The sequence below is a fragment of the Hibiscus syriacus genome, unplaced genomic scaffold, assembly GCF_006381635.1.
Source record: "Hibiscus syriacus cultivar Baekdansim isolate YM2019G1 unplaced genomic scaffold, ASM638163v2 tig00111877_pilon, whole genome shotgun sequence".
In the NCBI taxonomy this organism is placed as follows: Eukaryota; Viridiplantae; Streptophyta; class Magnoliopsida; order Malvales; family Malvaceae; genus Hibiscus; species Hibiscus syriacus.
In genome coordinates this window covers 918,541-931,944 of record NW_024063208.1, presented here as the reverse complement: position 1 = coordinate 931,944, position 13,404 = coordinate 918,541, and the positions used below count along the sequence as shown (strand labels likewise).

The 13,404-nt window shown below is 35.5% G+C and overlaps 1 pseudogene; it reads left to right on the top strand.

The window, feature by feature from the left end:
* The first annotated feature begins 516 nt into the window (after positions 1 to 516).
* On the top strand, positions 517 to 12,795 carry LOC120172746 (annotated as a pseudogene).
* The last annotated feature ends 609 nt before the right edge of the window (positions 12,796 to 13,404 follow it).

Sequence of the window (13,404 nt, the reverse complement as noted above, 5' to 3'; positions counted from 1 at the left end):
ACCCATTTTAATGGAGGGGTCATAGTTGACCAAAACAAATAATTATATTAAATAAAAAAAATGATATAACATATTAAAATAATAATATAATTTAAAGTGATTAAAATAAAATAATTTAAAAGTTTAATAAATAAATTTAAAAAATTAAAAGTATAATGAGTGAAACAAAATAATAAAATTCAATAAATAAAATGATATAATTTATATTTTATTTCAAATTCAAGACAACCTGGATTCCGAATGGCATTTAATGTGATGTCTTGCGATTATAAACTAAGAAAATTAAATCCCTAGAAGTCAACAATGCACATGGTTGGTGCTAGAAATTAGACGAAGTGGAAAGAATCAGCTTGTTTTTTATGCTGTCCATTTTTCATTAGAACCAAAAGAAAGAGAAAAGGGATTATATATTAAACAATTTACAGTTGTTCAGCAAAACCACAGAACAAAGAAAAATAATCAAAGATCACGAGGATCCCTCACTTGGAAAACAAAGAAGAGTAGTCGCAAAAGAAAATGGCAGAGACTGTTGTGTCGTTGGCTGTTGAAAGGATTTCCGGTTTGCTCATCAACGAAGCACTTTTCCTGAAAGATGTGAAAGAACAAGTTAGTATCCTAAAGGATGAACTGAAGGCTATGAAGAGTTTCTTGGAGGATGTTGACCGTCAGCCGGCACAAGACAAGTGTCATAACCGTCTTTCGGTTGGGCCACGGAATTGGGCTTCGACTTGAAAAATGTGATTGGAGTCGCCACCGATTATTTATTTAAAAAATAGGTTAATCGGATACCTTATATCTTACCTGATCTGCGTCTTACCAAAGATATGTCGGATTCGGGAGTCGGTTACGGTCAAGGAAGGATTAGCACCCTTGAACCGCCCTTTCGGTACTACGTAATTTCCAGTTGTTTTTAATTAAGAAAATTGAAAGTTAAAATTTAAAGGTAACATATGATCCAAAATACTTACCCTTGATTGATTTGAAAATATCCTTTAAAAAAATCGAGAAATGTGTTAGATAAACAAGGTAAAGAAAACAAATAAGATACAAGGGAAAAATAAAATAAATAAGTAAGATAAGAAAAAAATAATAAAGTAATAATTATATATATAGTAATATTTGAAAAAAGGAAAAAAATATAAATATATATATTAAAGTATTAAAAAAATAATATAATAATAATGAATAAAAAAATGAAAATAATAAAAAATAATATAAATATATAAAGTTATAAGATATATTACATAAATAAAGAAATAATCAAATAAAAATAATTAAGAATATATATATTTAATAATAGGTATATAAATAAACTATTAAAAGTATAAAAAATATATACGACTAGATAAAGATAATTACAATATATATATATAATAATATTAGACTTATAAGTAAAATATTAAAGAAATATATATATATATAATAATAATAAAATATAGTAAAAAAATAAATGAAAATAATTTAATATATATATATATATACATAATAATAATAACATGAATAATAAAAATAAATGAATAAAATATCCATATAATAAATAAAGGGACTAATATAGATTTTTAAAAAGCTCTTCCCCTCCTTTAACCGAAAATCAAACCGGTTTTTAAAATAAGCTTCGGGATAAATCTAGGTTCGAAACTTCGAAACCCCACCCATTTTGGTCATCGGCGCAATCCACGTTTTGGGTTATTCGAACCAAATCTCAAGAAAAATAGTGTGCACATGCAAAAGAAAGAAAAAAGAAAATGCTACCTTTTATTTCCTTTTCGAATCCTTTACAATAGTTTTGCCTTTGTATCTTCCCGTGCTTTCCTCTATGTTTTTGTGTGTAAATCGTGTCTTACAATGGTGAGTTACAATGGCTATTTATAGTGCTTGTGGATCCTATCTTTAGGAGTTTAAATCATAAAATTCTATCCTATTTTTTGAATCCTAGCCAAAATTCTATCATATCTTTAGGAGTTTGAATCCTAAAATTCTATCCTATTTTTAGGAGTTTGAATCCTAGTAGGACGAAAAATGTGTGTTGACAGCTGCCCCTCTTTGCCCATAGTCGTGTAACGGGGATAGGGCAAAGATTAAAAGACACACTTTTCGTTCAGTGGAGTTGAAAATTAACTCTGATGTTTCAATAACTCCCTGTCGAATTGAGTTACGGATGACTCCTCCATCGTGAAGTCGAGTTCATCTTGAAATGATATGAAATTAAAGCCGTAGTTTGGAATTTGAATCAGCACGTGGCTTCCCGTTACCCTTCGGTCTTCTTCTCGGTTTAAAGACTTTGGATCGGAATAGAACTGAGAAATCTTCATTGACAGATAGCTTTTTCTTGACTTAAGCTATGATGTTTGAAAATGTTTGCTTGTCACTAAGGCACGGCTAACCCATGTCCTCTCCTCGACTTGAAAACCTCGACTCCAACCAGAAAGTAGTGCGATTGATGTGTCATCGAGCTGAATGGAGTCGAACTCGACAATTTTGATGGCAAATAATCCTTCTTTGAGTTGGATATCCTTCGTCGTGAAGTTGAAATCCAAGTAGGTAGCATTATTCCAAGTCCAATATCCTCCGTCGTGAAGTTGAAATTGGCTCTGGAACCGGGAAATTGTTTGTTGACAACCAGCCGTCCCTTCATTGTGAAGTTGAACTTGTGTTGTCTCGAGTCCAATATCCTTCGTTGTGAAGTTGAAATTGAATCTGAATGAAATTTTATTGAAAAGCAGCGGTCCCTTCGTCGTGAAGTTGAACTTACGTTGTCTGGAGTCCAATATCCTTCGTTGTGAAGTTGAAATTGGCTCTGAGATTGGGAAATTATTATTGACAAGCAGTGGTCCCTTCGTCGTGAAGTTGAACTTGCATTGTCTGGAGTCCAATATCCTTCGTTGTGAAGTTGAAATTGGCTCTGAAATTGAGAAGTTGTTGTTGACAAGCAGCGGTCCCTTCGTCGTGAAGTTGAACTTGCGTTGTCTGGAGTCCAATATCCTTCGTTGTGAAGTTGAAATTGGCTCTGAAATTGAGAAGTTGTTGTTGACAAGCAGCGGTCCCTTCGTCGTGAAGTTGAACTTGCGTTGTCTGAAGTCCAATATCCTTCATTGTGAAGTTGAAATTGGCTCTGAAATTGAGAAGTTGTTGTTGACAGGCAGCAGTCCCTTCGTCGTGAAGTTGAACTTGCATTGTCTGGAGTCCAATATCCTTCGTTGTGAAGTTGAAATTGGCTCTGAAATTGAGAAGTTGTTTGTTGACAACCAGCCGTCCCTTCATTGTGAAGTTGAACTTGTGTTGCCTCAAGTGCCATGATATCCTCCTTCGTGGAGTTGAAATCGCAGATGGCCCATTCGTTGTGAAGTTGAGCCTTGACTTGAATATCCTTCATCGTGAAGTTGAAATCCAAGTATTGTATGTTGCGGGTGGACACAATTCCCTTCACCGTGAAGTTGAAACCGTGGAGACCCCTTTATTGTGAAGTTTGGCTTCGAGCTGGATATCCTTCGTCGTGAAGTTGAAATCCACTCTCGAGCAAATCGTGTCGCTTTGAGTTCAATATCCTTCGCCGCGAAGTTGAAATTGACTCTAGCTAAAACCTGAAAAAGTTATGCTTATATGTGATGCTATGGATGCAATGCTCTTAGGTGTGCCTAAAATGCATATGCAACATATGTTATCTTGGGGCTCTGGAGAGAAATCTCGATCTCCAGTTGCCTATCTGGAATCTTGATTCTTGAATCTTCAAATTTTGATCCCTGATCTTGAATTCTTCAAATGTTCAAATCTGATGTGCACATTCTATTTTTGATTTGAGAAATGCTTCTCGACCATCTCAAGTATGTGCCTGAGCTGAGTGTAACGGTTCAGATAATGCTTCAAAAGAAGTTGTCTTGAAAGAGATAGAATTCGTTTCAAGGGAAACGATCTCAAAGATATCTGTTGTTTCATGAGAAACGGTCTCAAGGGAAACAAAATTATGTTTTAAGGGAAATAAATTTGAAGATTTTGTGTTTCAAGAGTAACTGTCTCAAGATAGACGAAAATTGATTCAAGAGAAACTGTCTCAATAGAGACAAAACTTAGTTCCAAAAGAAACTGTCTCAAGGGAGACGAAATTTGTTTCAAAGAAAACATATTCAAATATTTTGTTTCAAGGGAAACTGTCTCAAGATAGACGAAATTTGTTTCAAGAGAAACTGTCTCAAGAGAGACAAAATTTATTTCAAGGGAAACTGTCTCAAGAGAGACAAAACTCTTCTAGTGAAAACGGTCTCAAGCGAGACAAATCTTGTTTTAAGAAAAGCAATTATGAGTGAAATAAATCTTCTTTCGAGTAAAACAGTCCCAAGTGAGACAAAGTCTGTTTTAAAAAAGCAATCTTAAGTGAGATAATCATCTGCATTAAATGAGATTGTCTCAAGCGAGACAGAATTTATATTGGAAATGTCGAATCTGAAAATGAATGTCGATCTTTTTATCTGTCAAGTTGGTTGAAGTGTAGCATCTTGCTGCTGAGCTAAGCAACCGACATCAATCTGTAAAGGTGCTTTTGAATCGAGTATCCTTTGTCTTGAAGTCGAACTTGACTCTAAAGCTGTAAAAATTATGTACGTGGAAAGAAAATGATAGATATGACACTCTAAAATGTATACATAAGATGCATGTAACATGAATTGGTTATATTTTATCTCCTGAAAAAGGTCTGATAATTCGCATTAGGATGATGAATCCCCAAAGATGCCTCAATATCCAAAAATGCCCCAATATTTGATGTTGAATCTTCAAAGATGCCCCAAATGTTCCTCATTTCTTGCTTCATCATTGATTATAAGCATGAGCTTTGTGTTTGAGAGTCACATGTCATTTACCAAGATCCACTCTAGAGAGACTGTCTTGTTTGAAAAAAAAATGTTTTTCTTTCTCTTTTATGAAAATATCAATTAAAAGAGTTTCAAAAAATGTTTAATCTCAAGTTTTAAAAATATTGCCCCTATCACGGTTTTACAATTGAGACGAATCATAAAACTAGAGTTCATCGGATATCAAAGAATTAATTACAATGTTAATCCTTCAATAAATTATAGCTATTCGACAACTGCCAAGATCCAAGCTATATTTGGGAGATAGTCAAGTAAGGAAAGGATAAAAAGTCTCAGGTTATTGTGTTTGGTCAAAGGTTTGGCATTTGATGCTCAAAGGTTTGGCATTTGATGCTCAAATGTTTGATGGGATAGCCTGCATGCTCCTCTACTGGAAGTGTTCTTCGACTCCCAGTATTTGTGGTCACACTCGGATTGTGCGATGCCTTATCAAGGAATTTGTGTGATCGCCTCAGTTGCACAATTTTTATATTCGAGCCGTCTTTTCAGGTTTTTAACTCGAACCCTCCTTTGGTTTCAAGACGCTATTAAGGATATACGTCTTGAACCCCCTTTTGTTATTTTTCTCTACCATGCATTAATTACATTGTTTTTGCAAACAAAGATTAATCCTGATGGGCGGGATGAAATCTGAAGATAGTCTCTTCTGTTTAAAAATCCATGTATGATTAGAAGGGACTTTTAAGGCACGTAATGTAGGCCAGGGTTCATGGTTATGAAAGAAAATGATAAATAGGCCCAAACAAGTGTTTCAGGGTGTTGAACCAAGGATCAATTCATTCTGATGCCTTCAATCCTATCTTGCTCAATTTGAATCTGCTCATATGTGTTTCTCTGGATTTTCTCTGGATGTTCCATGATCTTCGAGTGAAGTGATTCAGAGATTCGAGAATGATTGTGTTTGATCAATCTCATAGTTTGAAGATTGATGTGCCATTTGTCTTTAGGGAATATTTGCATGTGCTTTTTGTTCCTCTTTCTTTTTAATTCTTGTTTTTTCCTTTTTTCATTTTGTTATTGTTTCTCTTTTTTCTTTGTTTTTTCTTTGTTTTTTTTGCTTCTTTTCTTTTTTCTTCTTGATTGGATCTTTACACTTGTCATTTGGTCCACCTCGTGGTATCTCCTTTGGATTGATGTCTTCACTCATGTGAGCAGATTTCTTCTATATTTCCTCCCAGTGTGGAGGGTGATCTTTGGTTAGGGTTGAATCAGAAGAAAAATATTATAGGCTCAAAAGGGGACACAATGGATATATTTTTTCTCCTGTTGTGAAAGGATAAAGAAAGAAAGCCGTTCATCATTTCATACATGGAAGTCCTCACAAAAGAGGTATCCCTAGGGGGGATAGATTTGCAGGATTAATTCTATTCACATGAAAACAGTGTAATTAATGCATGATAGGATTACTTCGAATGAATTGTTTTTTGTTGCTCCTTGCTCCCAACATGTCTCAATGTTCAGGCTCCCCGCGAGATGCCCCAAGTTGTGTCTTTAGAAGAATGCTCATATTCAAATGAACAACTCAATGCCTTGGGTTTTAATGGTAAGAAAAGGTTAATTTTGAGTCTAAAAGGACAATGGTGTGATCTTATTGACTCAAAGAAAGGTACAGGTGTATCAAAAAGATAAATGCAATGTTCAAGAATTTCAAAGGGAGGTAATGTCAAAATTTGGTTTTTTGGTAATGGTCATGAGTTATTTTGGGTAAAAAAAAATCGAGGTATTTTATTTTGGGGTTTGAGATAGGGTAAGAAAGGTCTAATCTTGCCATATGTCAAAAATCTATAATTCTTGAATAATTAAAAGAATCCTTAATTCATTTAATATTCGAAGAACTAAAGATTAAAATTTATTCAATTGCTCCACTTTAGAAAGTAGCATAAATTCAATCCTTTAAAAGATTAAGTAAACATGAAAGATCAAAGACGTGTTCAAACAAAACAATCCTCTAAGTGCAAATGGTATATGCCATGCCCCCTTCGACAAGTGCCTTGCAGTTTTTAGAGGAATGTTTGGGGTTTCTTATGTGGTAACAGCTAACAGCTTCAACATCGTAGCCCTTAGGATATGGAGATTCTTTAGATCTTCATGGCAGGCTTTGTCTTACAATCAGCTGATCAGGCTCCTACTGTATTGTTTTCAGTTTTTTTCTTTAAGGTTACAATCTTACTTCCATGTGGTTAAATCCACTTCATCGAATCATCTAGGAAAAAATTTCATGTTTATGAAAATGCTTAAAAATGTAGATGAAGATGAAAAAAATGCAAGAATGCATGAAATGTTCGATGCATTGATCCAAGAAATGTGCCTGTTATTATGAATAATCCTTATTGTGGACAAAAATATTTTATCTTTTAAGAGACAAAAATATCCTGACAGCTTCTGACATGTTGACTAGTCTTCTGCTTTCGTCTTTCACCGGTTGAATAACCTGTCGAACCGCTCCGGCCTCTTTGGATGAACCGTGAAAATGTTGAGTTATTTTTCGTATTGGTCCAAGAAGTCTCGAATGATCGCATCTCGAGCACCTACTTTTGTTGAGCCTGTTCCCAACGAATTCGTCATTGGAGCCCTTAATTGATAGGAACTATGTGAAGTTCATTAATCTGTTTCTTGAATTCGCCAGCAATGGTCTCCAATTTCAGCTATCATTTTGCCATTGTCGTGTTCAAAGGGACTTCCAAGATACATAACCTTCATCCTGCCCCTGCAACCTCTTCCAGTCAATTCTTCAAAGATAAGCTTTCATTGTGCTTGATGTAGACCCGGTTCATTCTGAGTCATTTATAATGCAGCAGAGTGATATACTCTTCAATTGTGGGCACCACGTCTTCTGGATTGAATGTGACACATAGTCGCCTTGTAGATTATCCTTTGTATTTTCATCTCTTGTATTACAACACCTTTGTTCATGGATTCAGATTATTCGAGTTTTAACAAACACGTTTTAGTGGATCAATACCTCTTTTAAATGATGCAAGTGATGAAAATAAAAGAAAAGAAAAGAAAGATGAAAAGAGTTAGTGAGGTGAAAAATAATAAAAAACGATCATGAAAATGAAAAAATCCTACCCCACATGATATCTACCCCACATGCTTATTATTCCTACCCGGACATGATCTCTATCCCGCATGCTAATCTCAAACAAATCCTAATCGCATATTTGTCTAGTTCGCATGCTTTGAACATAAAGTAAGGCAGGAAATAAAATCAAAGCAGCCTAAGGTTTGGAATGAGGTTTTGGGGTGAGCTCTAATTCTCCATCATCTCCCGGTTTAGGTTCTAAAAAAAACGGTACCCGAGTTCTCCTTGCCGGTGCCCACTTGGGCTTGCCAGACCCTTAGTCCTAAACCCATCACAGGCTTGTATGGACTAAGTTAAACTCGAGAGGACACATTCTCTTATGCCCGCACGGTGAATAAATTCACACAAAGACATAAGGTATATGAATCCCGAAGGCTACTTGCTAGGCCCGCACGGTGAATAAATTCACACGAAGGCGTCGCTTTCACCCCCACTTAAAATAGGGTTTGGAGCTCGGGTATAGAGCCTTAGATGAAAAAAAACTTTGAAGGCTGAAATCATGAGAAAACGATTAGTCCAACTATTTACTCGAAATTATAATCAAAAGTGAGTAAAAAGGATCGAAATATTACCTTAAAATTTAAACTTACCCTTTTCGTTAAAAAGACAACTGGAAATTACCTTAGCCTGACTCACTTACCTGTGTCCCCAGCGGAGTCGCCAAGCTGTCATAACCGTTTTTCGGTTGGGCCACGGAATTGGGCTTCGACTTGAAAAATGTGATTGGATTTGCCACCGATTATTTATTTAAAAAATAGGTTAATCGGATACCTTATGTCTTACCTGATCTGCGTCTTACCAAAGATATGTCGGATTCGGGAGTCGGTTACGGTCAAGGAAGGATTAGCACCCTTGAACCGCCCTTTCGGTACTACGTAATTTCCAGTTGTTTTTAATTAAGAAAATTGAAAGTTAAAATTTAAAGGTAACATATGATCCAAAATACTTACCCTTGATTGATTTGAAAATATCCTTTAAAAAAAATCGAGAAATGTGTTAGATAAACAATGTAAAGAAAACAAATAAGATACAAGGGAAAAATAAAATAAATAAGTAAGATAAGAAAAAAAATAGTAAAGTAATAATTATATATAGTAATATTTGAAAAAAGGAAAAAAAATATAAATATATATATCAAAGTATTAAAAAAATAATATAATAATAATGAATAAAAAAATGAAAATAATAAAAAATAATATAAATATATAAAGTTATAAGATATATTACATAAATAAAGAAATAATCAAATAAAAATAATTAAGAATATATATATTTAATAATAGGTATATAAATAAACTATTAAAAGTATAAAAAATATATACGACTAGATAAAGATAATTACAATATATATATATATAATAATATTAGACTTATAAGTAAAATATTAAAGAAATATATATATATATAATAATAATAAAATATAGTAAAAAAATAAATGAAAATAATTTAATATATATATATATATATACATATAATAATAATAACATGAATAATAAAAATAAATGAATAAAATATCCATATAATAAATAAAGGGACTAATATAGATTTTTAAAAAGCTCTTCCCTTCCTTTAACCGAAAATCAAACCGGTTTTTAAAATAAGCTTCGGGATAAATCTAGGTTCGAAACTTCGAAACCCCACCCATTTTGGTCATCGGCGCAATCCACGTTTTTGGTTATTCGAACCAAATCTCAAGAAAAATAACGTGCACATGCAAAAGAAAGAAAAAAGAAAATGCTACCTTTTATTTCCTTTTCGAATCCTTTACAATAGTTTTGGTTTTGTATCTTCCCGTGCTTTCCTCTATGTTTTTGTGTGTAAATCGTGTCTTACAATGGTGAGTTACAATGGCTATTTATAGTACTTGTGGATCCTATCTTTAGGAGTTTAAATCATAAAATTATATCCTATTTTTTGAATCCTAGCCAAAATTCTATCATATCTTTAGGAGTTTGAATCCTAAAATTATATCCTATTTTTAGGAGTTTGAATCCTAGTAGGACGAAAAATGTGTGTTGACAACAAGCTTCTCCGTGATCGGGTGTCGAAAATCAGAGATCTCGTTTACGATGCTGAAGATGTCATCGACTCATTCATTCTTGAATATCCACACCAAGGTGACTTTCTGAAAGCGGCCCGTCAAGGATTTTTTCATGCAGTTGGCAAGAGATTCACCTCCATTTTCACCAAGCCTTCTCATCTACACAGAACCGGGGTGGAGATCAAAAAATTCCAGACCAATCTTGAAAGTATTTCAAGGAGCCTTTCAGCTTGTAAGATACCTGCTGATGGAGCAGGATCTAGCTCTATTTCCAGTATGCAGCAGCAGAAGATAAGAAGAACATTCTCGCATGTTGAAGAAGAGGATGTCGTAAGCTTGGAGGTTAGCACCAAGGATGTCCTCGCCCAGTTGATGACAGATGAAGACAGACCCCATGCCGTTGTCTCAATAGTCGGCATGGGAGGCATCGGAAAGACTACTCTTGCCAAAAAAGTATACAAACACGTTGATGTGAAGCGGCATTTTGATTGCTTGGCTTGGGTTTTTATATCTCAACAATGTAACCCAAGAGAAGTTTTGCTTGATATCCTGATGAAGGTTCAGCCTAGTGAAGAATCATTTGACAACTTGAATGAAAATCGGTTGATTAAAAGGCTTTACGATGCTTTGAAAGAAAAATTGTACTTGGTGGTCTTCGATATATCTGGAGAAGTGAGGATTGGGATATTCTTAAACCTGCTCTTCCACGAGGAAGAAAAGGAAGCAAAATTATATTCACAACACGCAACAAAGATGTGGCTTTATATGCGGATCCTTGGCACTCTCCAATAGTGCTTCCATTTCTTACCGATGATGCAAGTTGGAAGCTTTTTATCATAAAAGCATTCCCACGAAGCAAGACTGATCCTCATGCTTGCCCTAAAGCTTTTGAGAAGCTTGGAAGAGAAATGGTGGAAAAATGTGGAGGTCTACCTCTAGCAATTGTTGTGTTGGGAGGCTTGCTTGCAACTAAACAAACACAGGGTCAATGGGAGATGGTTCACAGAAACATCTTACAAGGACCCTTGAAAGGGTTACAACCACAAGGCCATCAATATGGTGCAGTGAATTCAATCTTGGCTTTAAGTTATAATGATTTGCCTTATCATTTAAAGCCATGCTTTCTATATCTTGGTCATTATCCAGAAGATTGGGAGATATCGAAGAAGGAACTCGTTCGATTATGGATCGCTGAAGGTTTCATTTCACCATCTCCGGAAAGCAGGGAAATGTTGATGGAGGATGCGGGCTACCAAATCCTGGACGAGCTTATAAATAGAAGTTTGGTTCAACTAGGCAGGCGAGACTATACAGGGACAAATGTGAAAACATGTCGGCTACATGATCTCTTGAGGGACTTGTGCATAGATAAAGCAAGAGAGGATAATTTATTTGAAATTGTTCAGCCACCATCAACTGAACCGGATGTGACACTGACAGAATCTATGCCACGAAGAATTGTTATTCATCCTAGCAAAAGGTATGTTTGTTTAAAGGGAGAACATATGAAATTGCGTTCTTTGTTGTTGTTTCAAGATGAGAAATTGATAGAACTGCACATTCCAGAATGCAAAAATTTCAAACTTTTAAGGGTGTTGAATCTTGTGAGAATGGATGTTGAGGAGTGGCATGTGTCTAGTGAAATCGGCAATCTCCATCATTTGAGGTATCTGAAGTTAAAAAGTAAAGATATAATCTTGCCCCGGGCAATCGGAAAGTTGAGGAGTTTACACACTTTATACCTCAGTCATATTCTCCGTGTTGTAATTCCTGATGTTTTGTTCGAGTTAGAACGTTTGAGGCATATTGTACTGCGTGGTAAGTTTGGGGTTGGAGATGAACGGTACATGCGCCCAAGGTTAATTTCAAAAGATATTGAAACTTTAAAATACATAACAGTGAATGAAGAGTTGATTCAAGATAAGTCATTGCTACGATTGAGTAATCTTCAGAGTTTAGGAATGGTATTGGAGAGAGCAGAAGACGTGAGGCCTATCCTAATGTCGTTGATGAAATTACAACGCCTTGCATCATTGTACATGCAGTTTAAAAGTGATTTAACCCTATCGTATTCGTATCCAGACCTGGAACCCCTTTCTCACTGTCATCGCCTCTCCAAACTAACATTAAAAGGGAAGATAAAAGAAGATCCGCAAGGGAGCCATCATGTTCTGACATTTATTCCACCAAGCATTGCCAAGTTAACTTTGATATTCTGTAACATGAAACAGGATCCAATGGGTGTATTGGAAAAGCTGCCTTGTTTGAGAATTCTTAAATTAGGGGTTCATGCATACGAGGGGAGTAAAATGATTTGCTCCGCCAATGGGTTTCCTCAACTCCATTCTCTTGAAATGAATTATCTACACCACTTAAAGGAGTGGGTGATAGAAGAAGGCGCAATGCCACATCTCCGGAGTTTATATTTGGAAGGGATCTCAAACTTGAAGAAGATCCCAAGAGGGTTGAGATATATTACAACTCTCCAACAACTCAAATTAAGTGGATTGCATGGTGTGGGAGAGAGGATCAAAGTGATAGATGGAAGAGAAGGAGAGGATTTCTATAAAGTGCGCCACGTTCCCCAAGTCGATATATTTAACTGGTGAGTTATTTATCTATTTATATATTTCTAAACTATTATTTCCATTTTTAAATTATTATTATTATTACTTGTATTCATAAGAGATGATGGTAGGTATATTTACTCTTTTGCTTCTTGTCCTCAGTTGAAGGTCTATCATATCGGGACAGTGAGATGCACGAGATTTCCTGCTGCTTCATCTCTTGGATCAATCAAATAGGAATGCTTCCTAGCAAGGGCAATCCATTCAGCTCCATCGAAGTGTGTTGTTTCCCAAATGTACTTTTTTTCAGTTTTTTTTTTTGGTGACAAATAAGGATAAAAAACCAGAGAACTAAGCATAATTTCTCCAAGCCTGATTATCAGCTTGAAGGATACTGTAAAGAGCTTCTGACGGATGCTGGAATTCAGACAGCTCACCAGCACTCGAGTAACCATATCGGGCAAGGGCATCCGCAGCAACATTGGCTTCTCGGCATATGAGCGACAGCTCGATCGACCAATCCATATGCATCAGCTCCCGGATTCTCCGAACAACTGTAGCTTCATGGTTATGGCATGGGCTAGATAACATGGTAAAAGCTTCGGCGTTGTCCATCTCCAACATCACTCGGTTAGCTCCATACTTCCAAGCCGTCTGAAGTCCGTCAAGAACCCCCCATAATTCAGCGTGGAGGACGGAGCAATAGCCAATGTAGCGACAATAGCCCACAATCCAATCGCCGTGATAATTCATCTTTAATTATCCAAGTGTTTCTTTAAAATGAATTGATTAATGTTTATTATTATTGATGTTATTTTGATGAGACAGGAGGGGTCATCCGAAATT